The 8,162-nt window shown below is 34.4% G+C and overlaps 2 long non-coding RNA genes across 2 annotated transcripts; both read right to left on the bottom strand.

The window, feature by feature from the left end:
* Window positions 1-965: 965 nt before the first annotated feature.
* On the bottom strand, window positions 966-1,364 carry LOC142164240 (uncharacterized). The gene is made up of 2 exons (XR_012694938.1): window positions 1,225-1,364; window positions 966-1,137 (listed from the first exon to the last, which is right to left on the bottom strand). It is a non-coding gene; the product is annotated as an uncharacterized LOC142164240 (long non-coding RNA).
* A 2,070-nt stretch (window positions 1,365-3,434) lies between these two features.
* On the bottom strand, window positions 3,435-5,894 carry LOC107803534 (uncharacterized). Its single transcript, XR_001652037.2, has 6 exons — window positions 5,456-5,894; window positions 4,962-5,101; window positions 4,777-4,853; window positions 4,651-4,698; window positions 4,197-4,301; window positions 3,435-4,053 (listed from the first exon to the last, which is right to left on the bottom strand). It is a non-coding gene; the product is annotated as an uncharacterized LOC107803534 (long non-coding RNA).
* Between the last annotated feature and the right edge of the window lie 2,268 nt (window positions 5,895-8,162).

Genomic DNA, 8,162 nt, shown 5'->3' with positions numbered 1-8,162 from the left:
ACGGACTAAACATACCAATAGTCACCAGATTCATATGAGCTACTGAGGAGTAAGCAATGATCTTCTTAAGATCGATCTGCCTTAAAGTGGTCGAGGAAGTATATATTATAGCCGAGTGTTGTGAGAAGGCTGAAGTCAAGTGCTGGGCTTGGCCGCCGCACACGCGGGTTTTGACGGACAGAAACCACGCCCGCGACAGTATGTATGGTGCACTGATGGATGCCTTCAAAGACGAGGGATCGAATGCCTTCAAAGACGAGGGATCGAGTTAAATTTTAGAAAACGAACAAAGACACTCGTCGAGGACCTAACTAACATATTTTTACAAATTAATGGCTTAGTTTGTGATAGACTTGAACTTTCTTTCCAAAGTTTTGTTGAATTTAATTGAAAATTATATTTTCATCACGGATCAACTAGTTGAGAATAAATTTTAGTCTTGTGAGAGAATTTCTAGTAAACTCATTATTATTATTATTATTATAGTTATTTATATAATTTTAGCTTAATTTTTTATTTTTTGGTATGATATAAAATGAATTAAACTTAAATGAAGTAGTAACAATTAATATAGCCAATCCAAACTTTTTTTAAAAATTGAAGTGCAATTGTTATTGTTGGTGTTTATATTCCAGCAGTCAGCACACCTTCTTGACCACTCATATCTTTTAAGAATCTATTGCTGACATGTACCTGAAAATCTTTAAAGAATTATAGAAAGTATAAAAACAAATCCTCTACGTAGTGGATGCATGCATAAGTGCTAACGATAATTCAGTAGCCTTACCAAGAATTGATCATCTTATTTCTTACTAGTGGTGTGTGCCCGTGCTGCGTATGCCCGACATCAAAGTTCATTTTAGTAGAGATCATTTCTAAAGCTGGTTTACAGCTTTTAAAGTCGGTTTTAAGCAGAACAGACTTGAAAATATGGCACTCTTTGAAGATTATCCTTCCTTATCTTTGATGAACTAATCATATTATATGTTTACCTAAGCTGTCCAAATGCAGAAATAGTCTGATGAAATTACATTCTTCCGCTCATTCTCATTTTCTCATTGCGGACTGAAATTTCACAAAGTAAATCAACTGATTCCCAGACTTTGCAGCCCTTAAGAAAAGCAAATGGGAAACCATCTGAAAGAACATAAACAAAGATATCAAATATGAAAATCGGATATACATAAAACTAAAAGGCTGACAATACAGAACTCTCTTGCTTACCTGTAAAGGTCTTCAGAAAGATTAGGTTGAGCACTGAAAGCAGCTTCTGAAACATTTAAAACATTCAATTGCTTCTCTCTTCTTTGTAGAAGTTGAAATCAAGAATTCACCTGACCATTCTTTAGACACACCGATTGGCGCGACTAATGAATCACATAGGCAAGATTTTTACATCAAGCAGGAGAATAGCGTCCTCCCCGTCATAAAGCTTAAAGCTTAAGACATGGTTGACACTATCGTTCCATCCGAGCAGCGAAAATTTGCAGTAGAGACGGGTCATGCACATATAGACCAATCACGAATTCATGATCTTCCAGTGGCTGAGTTGTTATGGTTTCTTTCTTTTCCACGTTTGAAATTACTTCTTGAATTTGCTTATCAGGCTGGCTGAATCCCCCACTGTGTTATGCACAAGAAATGCTCAAGCAAAATAGAAAGGATAATAGAGGTAAATTACCTCAATTCTCAAGCATATGGTATTTCCCCTCAAGTTTAAATACATTTAGTTTCTCAAGCTCCGCTAAGATTGGCATGAACAATGGTATCTCAACTACACATACATTATGCATAAATGAATGTGATATAACCATTACTTCATGATAGACGACATAGTTAGAAGCATCTCGTCCTCATTTGCTTTTAGCGCAGAAGATGGATGAATCTGCACAAATCAAATAGCTATTTGAGATTTGAGAATTAAAAAACACCAGTTCAAGTATAAAACCATAATAATGGCCAAACATAAAAAGAGACTATGGAGTACCTACACCATATTTAAAGTTCATTTTCAAACTACAGATGAAACTTGAGCACATGGCCTCCCCATAAAAGGACCAACATAACAAAGTACCACTGTGAAAGAGTAATTATCTGTATGAGTTTAGGCCTGAAACCAAGAGTTTGATACCTATCATGTCAAACCTTCCGTTCAGCAAGCTAATTTGCATAGTCAATGCACATTGCTTTCCTCATTTTTAAGAAGGTAAAAGTATTTGTATAAATGAAGCAACACTAAGAGTGATGTGAGAACTGTACAAAAATACACTAAGGGGTTGTAGCATCTCTAGAATTGATTCAGCCTAATTTACATGTTCCCTACTACTCCAGAAGCAAAACAAAGCTATACAAATATATTTCAGCTTCTGGATATTGTTTGCATCGTTTTCCAAGGATCTTCGATTTTTTTGTCCAAACAGTCCACCAAATAATGCTAGAATAGCGTGTTCACGCTAGTTCTTCTTCCTCCTTGTCAGCCCTTTTCTACCCCCAACACTTCACTACTTCAGCACTCAGTAGTTTTTCTTGCATGACCCACTGCATGCCAAATAGCACTAAAGAACAAGCTCCATATTTGATCAGTGATGCAACAGTGCAAAAGTAATCTATCAATAACTTCAACATGCTTTCAACATAAAAACACCTACTGCACAGTACTTTTTTCAGTAAATTTTCATGTGTAAGACATATCCTCAAATTTTTATACTCATTTGGCTGCCTCACTGTCTTTTGCTTGTTTGAACATCTAATGAGCCTAGTTTAACAAGACAACATAGAGTGACATTAGGAGATTGATTTTCTCAAAAACATTATAGAGGCACCCATGCACTTCCCAAAACCAGAAACTAAATACTAATTTAAGGGAGATTTCGAAGTTAATTGCATAGTAGACTACAGATGTTGGATTATGATGTTTAAGAGAAAAGGACAAGTTAAAATTCCTCCCAACAGCAAAATCAGAAATGACTCTTATTTACCAATAGTTTCTATTTTAAAAATTCTAGCAACATAAACCATTACCTTTAGCAATGTTTTACATTATTTGGTCAAGAATGAATAGAATCTAATTATACCATTCCACTTATGTGTAATTGCATAAAAAGTTAAAACGACTTCAAATAATAGTGGAAAAAACTACCTGTAAGTTGTTCTCTTTACACCAGTCTGTGTTGTAATCAGTCTGATACCATTTCTCACAAATTTAAAGTAACTGGAGTGATCACCCAAGCCCAGAACCATCCAACTTGAGCCACAACAAACTTTCTCCACCTTTATTTTAAGTCATGTCTTTCGAAAAATGGTTCGAGTTATAGTAGCACTATCTCATACATGAGCTCTGGCCTTTTCTTCCCTGGTGCTTCACGGAATAGCATATAGTTGTAATTCTCATATAAAAGGGAAAATAGATAAGTATTAGTTGAAAGCAACATTTTGGTAACAAATCTAATTGAGTTATCTAGTACATCAGCTATTGCCTTAATGTTAAGTATTTCTTCCTAAAAGATCACTAGGAATATAAATAAACCCAGCCAATATTTGTAATAGGAACGACCACAACAATTTGCAAATTCAACATTTGATAAAGCGAGAAATCGACATATCAGAGTGCAATTTGTACCAGTTCATCTTAAACCTTAAATTTAGGTAGAATAGATTATGTGTATTACTCTAAAACAATGATAGCTCCTTGCTGTCTTTGACAGTGTATTTTCAAAACATCACAAAAGTCATAAGCTCATGCTACGAACAATTCATAAATTATTTAGATGATCCAAACTTTCTAAAGAAGTTTGACTTGCACGACAGCACTCATAGAAGTATTAGATCGTCCAAACCTGAAAAGAGAAAAGGATAAAAATACGTGCTCAAAAAGTATATCCATATTTGCACATCCAAGCAACATCAGATGAACAGAGGGAAACGTTCGCCATAATTTCTGATAAATTAGGTTACCCTGTAAGAGTTCCATAAATTTTTCAAACTCCTCTGGAAAAATTCAGTGCTGAGAGGCAGAATTCAGTAAGCAATAACGTCCATGAAACAAAAGGTTACCTGCGAGAGCTTAATCAATTAATAGTTTGAATAAACACTACTATGACCTAACTCCTAACATTTTATCAGCGTAATTTGATACTGTAAAAAGATTAATATGCGGGATTTGCAATGAAACTCACAAAAAAATGCAGTATGCTCACCACGAAGTTCATTACAAGACAAAGCAACAGTACCGAATACATCAAATAATTAGAGAAAACATCTTAACTTCCACTCTTTATCTCACGCCATAGCTAGCACATGCACTGCAAGAGAACAATTTGACAAAAATAAGAGAAGATCATACCCAAAAATTTTATTTTGAAACACAAGCATGGTTGGAAAAAACGGAGAAAAATGCAAAAAAAAAGGTGTCCATTTTACTGCTACTTAGTAGTGAGGAAATTGAAAAGTCACAAGAGATATTCATTATCTTAAATAAAAAAAATCAAATCAGAGATTGGATTACTTTGATTATCTGAATTGAACAGCAACTAATCAATTAATTAATTAATTAACGATAGATAAACTGTGGCTCAGTTTTGGAATATAAAGAATATTATATCAAGTGACTTAGAGAAGAGAACGCTCCAGATACAGAAGCACAAAACTTACTGATGGAGGAACTGGTGATGGATTTTGGATGTGAACAAATATATCCCACTGTAACGCAGCGAACCAAGTCAATTGCAACCACATAAGTTAAATTGAAAATTTTAGCGTATAAAGCAGTACAGTTACCTCCTTAAAGATGATAGATTAGTTGCGTCCAAGGGAATAGAAATTTTCAGCCATAAACTCCTCCTCCATTTCATGATCTTTCATAGAAAGAATTCAATAAGCCAAAAAAAAAGAAAAAAGAAGAGTGCACTTTTAACTTCCTCAAACAAAAATAATAAATACAAATTTGTACTATTCAAACTTACATGCATGTGGTAGAACATTCTTCCAATCTTCCAAGTTAGAAGATGTAAATATGTCAAGAGTATGTCGTCCTTCCGGAACCAGCAAAGAATCAAGAGCAATTGGAATGTTCAATGACATACTTTCCCTAGTTTCTGTGGATCTTTTCAATTGTTCGATAAAATCAAGGGAGAGAAAAGTGAGTCTCAGAAATTAAAGACCAAACAATCACATAAATAAATTTGAAAATAATTTTACTTAAACTTATAACTCTACCCTCAATGAGAAGCTTTTACAATCACATAAATAATCTGGGCTCATTTTTGACATTTTTAGGACCACAAATTCCAAAAGTCTTCATTTTTTCTTAAACTCTGTGACAATTAAACATGTTCACATAAATTGGAACGGAAGTAGTATAATATTATTTAGGGAGCGAAATTAGTGGGATACATGAGCACGTGCGAACTAAGAAAAACCTAAGGGGAAGACGTTTTCATGTCATTGTGTCTCTCACCTATGTAACATATGAAGTTGTCGGCAATGCTTCTAACTGTAACTCAGTTTGGGAAATCTTTGAATAGGCAGAAGGCAAGGCAAGTGTATTATTGTCAACTTTTATTCAACAAGTTTTGAGTTTGTTTCTCTAAAATGATGAAGGGCAAACTAGTCATTTCGATAGGCTTTAGATGGCAAAGTAGTAATTTGACATTTTCTGGAATAAGGTTTTCATTTTGATTTGATTCTCATGACTCGAGGGTGTGGAGGTGAAAACTGAAAACCATGCAAAGTTTGGAGTTTGCTATAAAAGTTGGTTTGTTAAGCCAACCTATTCAACTTTCTATGATTCTATGGAGATTTTATTTTTGAGAGGAGTGAGATGATTTGGTGTCACAAGCTGGCCGCTATTGACATAAAATAGTTCTTCCAACTTTCTACTTATTTAATTTAGCTTCTTTGGTTCTGTTTGAGTTTAAAAATAGTTCTATAGATATATGGTGAGATCCACAAAGACCAGAGCAAGGATAGTGGCAGTGTGCGCGATATGACGTGCATTGTTGAGAGACATTAGGGTGACTTTGTGATGATGTCATTGCCCAACATAGGGAAAATAATTACTACTATATGAGAGCTACTTTTTGACCAATGGAATTGCTCCATTTTCACACAATTAGAATAACACCCTTATGGGCCACACAAGCATGTATGTTGATGACACATGCTCCTCAAGTGTGGCTTCTACTATAGGAGAAACATTACGCAAACATAGTAGCTCTGTTTTGGGGTATATAAGGAACGAGTTGGTTCAATTTTTATTAAAATTATATTAATTATATCGGTCTGGATTGATTCAATTTTATCTAAATTTTCGGAATTTTTTATTACATGAATATTATTTCAATATTACTTTATTAAAGTTTTAATAAATAAATATATGTTTAGTAAAAAGTTTAAAAAAACTGACAAACATATGATCTATTAAAATATTCTTATGAGGAATTTTCTTAGTCACACATGATAGTTATTTTTTAGTCGTCTAATAATAATTCTTCGTTGATGTACGCTTTGAAAGTTAATCGAACTTAATAATTGAACATAAAAATCAATATGATACCTACATAATGATATATTTTATTTAGTTTTAAATTATCGAAATACCATTTCAAATTCGAAAAAGATATAAGAATTTAATAGATCTTGACATATGAATATGAAAGAATAAAGAGATTCACGAATTTCAATAACACTTGATAAGAAAGTGATGCTATAACCCATTATTTAAAGTAAATAAAAATGGAGCATTTCACAATCTATTAAATCTTACATCCCGTAAGAGAATCCCAAATATTTCTAGATATTTTCTTAAAAAGAATTCTATATAAAGTCTTAAAAGTATATATAAAAATTATATATTTATATGTCGGTTTGATTCGGATTTGTTTTACTCAACACCAAACCTAATCGGGTTTTTTAATCGGTTTGGATTGACTTTTTGACTTGGTGGTAGTGTCACGACCCAAAATTCAACTAGTCGTGATGGCACCTAACCCAACCCGCTAGGTAAGCCAATTAACAACTATCTAATTCCAATGATATTTAATAAGATAATTAAGTAAATAAATTATCTAAATCTTATACATTTCCCAAGGACTGGTAGTACAAATCATGAACTTCTAAGAATAGAGTTTACAAAGCTGAAATGAAGTAAATACATCATCTGTTTGAAAAATACATTAACAGAGTTATATAGATCTAAGGCTACCATGAACAAGAGGCAGCTACAACCAGGACGCAGGTACATCTTCAAATCTAGCTCCCATCGAATACAGCGACATCAACAGCCAACATCTGCACGCAAGGTGCAGAAGTGTTGTATGAGTACAACCGACCCCATGTACTCGTACTCAATAAGTAACAAACCTAACCTTAGGCTGAAAGTAGTGACGAGCTAATACAAAGGTCCGGTCCAACACCAATATTACACAATAGTTCATAACAACATAGTACAAGTAATAAAAGAGGTATCTCAGAAATAAAATGCCCAGTTCGCTCACAGTCCCAGAAAAATAGGCATTTCTTTTCAAGTATCTCAGTGAAAACTCAAATCTTTTACCGAAAGTGCCAAAATATGAGTAAGTTTGAAAACTGTGATTTTTCCCAAAACTCTTTTCAATAATAAGTAAGATGTTTCATTTTCAGATAGCATGAGGAAAGTACGTCTTTATGCCTACATGTCAAGATACAGGTAAAATCATAAATATCACCAAAACCGGGTAGCAGAAGGAAATGCATCTCTATGCATGTATCTCAACTACGCATGTCAAATGCAATGCATCTCAATGATGTGCTCATGTACTCACACTCTTAGAGTACTCAATCTCACTGTTTCGTATTCCCTTTAACTATGCCCAATGCTCATCACACTCAATCACTCAGCACTGTACAATACTTGCTGCGGCGTGCAACCCGATCCACATATGACCATAAGGCCCGTTGCGGCGTGCAATCCGATCCACATATATAGTCGACTGCGCTCACTAGGGATATACAAACTCCGGAGGGGCTCCTATATCCCAAGCTTTATAATCCGCACGGACAACTCACGTTCTATAATATCAATATCTGGATTCGCACGGACAACTCACGTGTTGCACGGACAACTTACATGCTATAGTATCAATATCTGGATCCGCACGAACAACTCATGTGTTGCACGGTGTACT

This window comes from Nicotiana tabacum, chromosome 9 (genome assembly GCF_000715075.1).
Source record: "Nicotiana tabacum cultivar K326 chromosome 9, ASM71507v2, whole genome shotgun sequence".
NCBI classification, from domain to species: domain Eukaryota; kingdom Viridiplantae; phylum Streptophyta; class Magnoliopsida; order Solanales; family Solanaceae; genus Nicotiana; species Nicotiana tabacum.
Note: the sequence above shows the minus strand (reverse complement) of the source record. Positions and strands in the feature narration are given on the sequence as shown.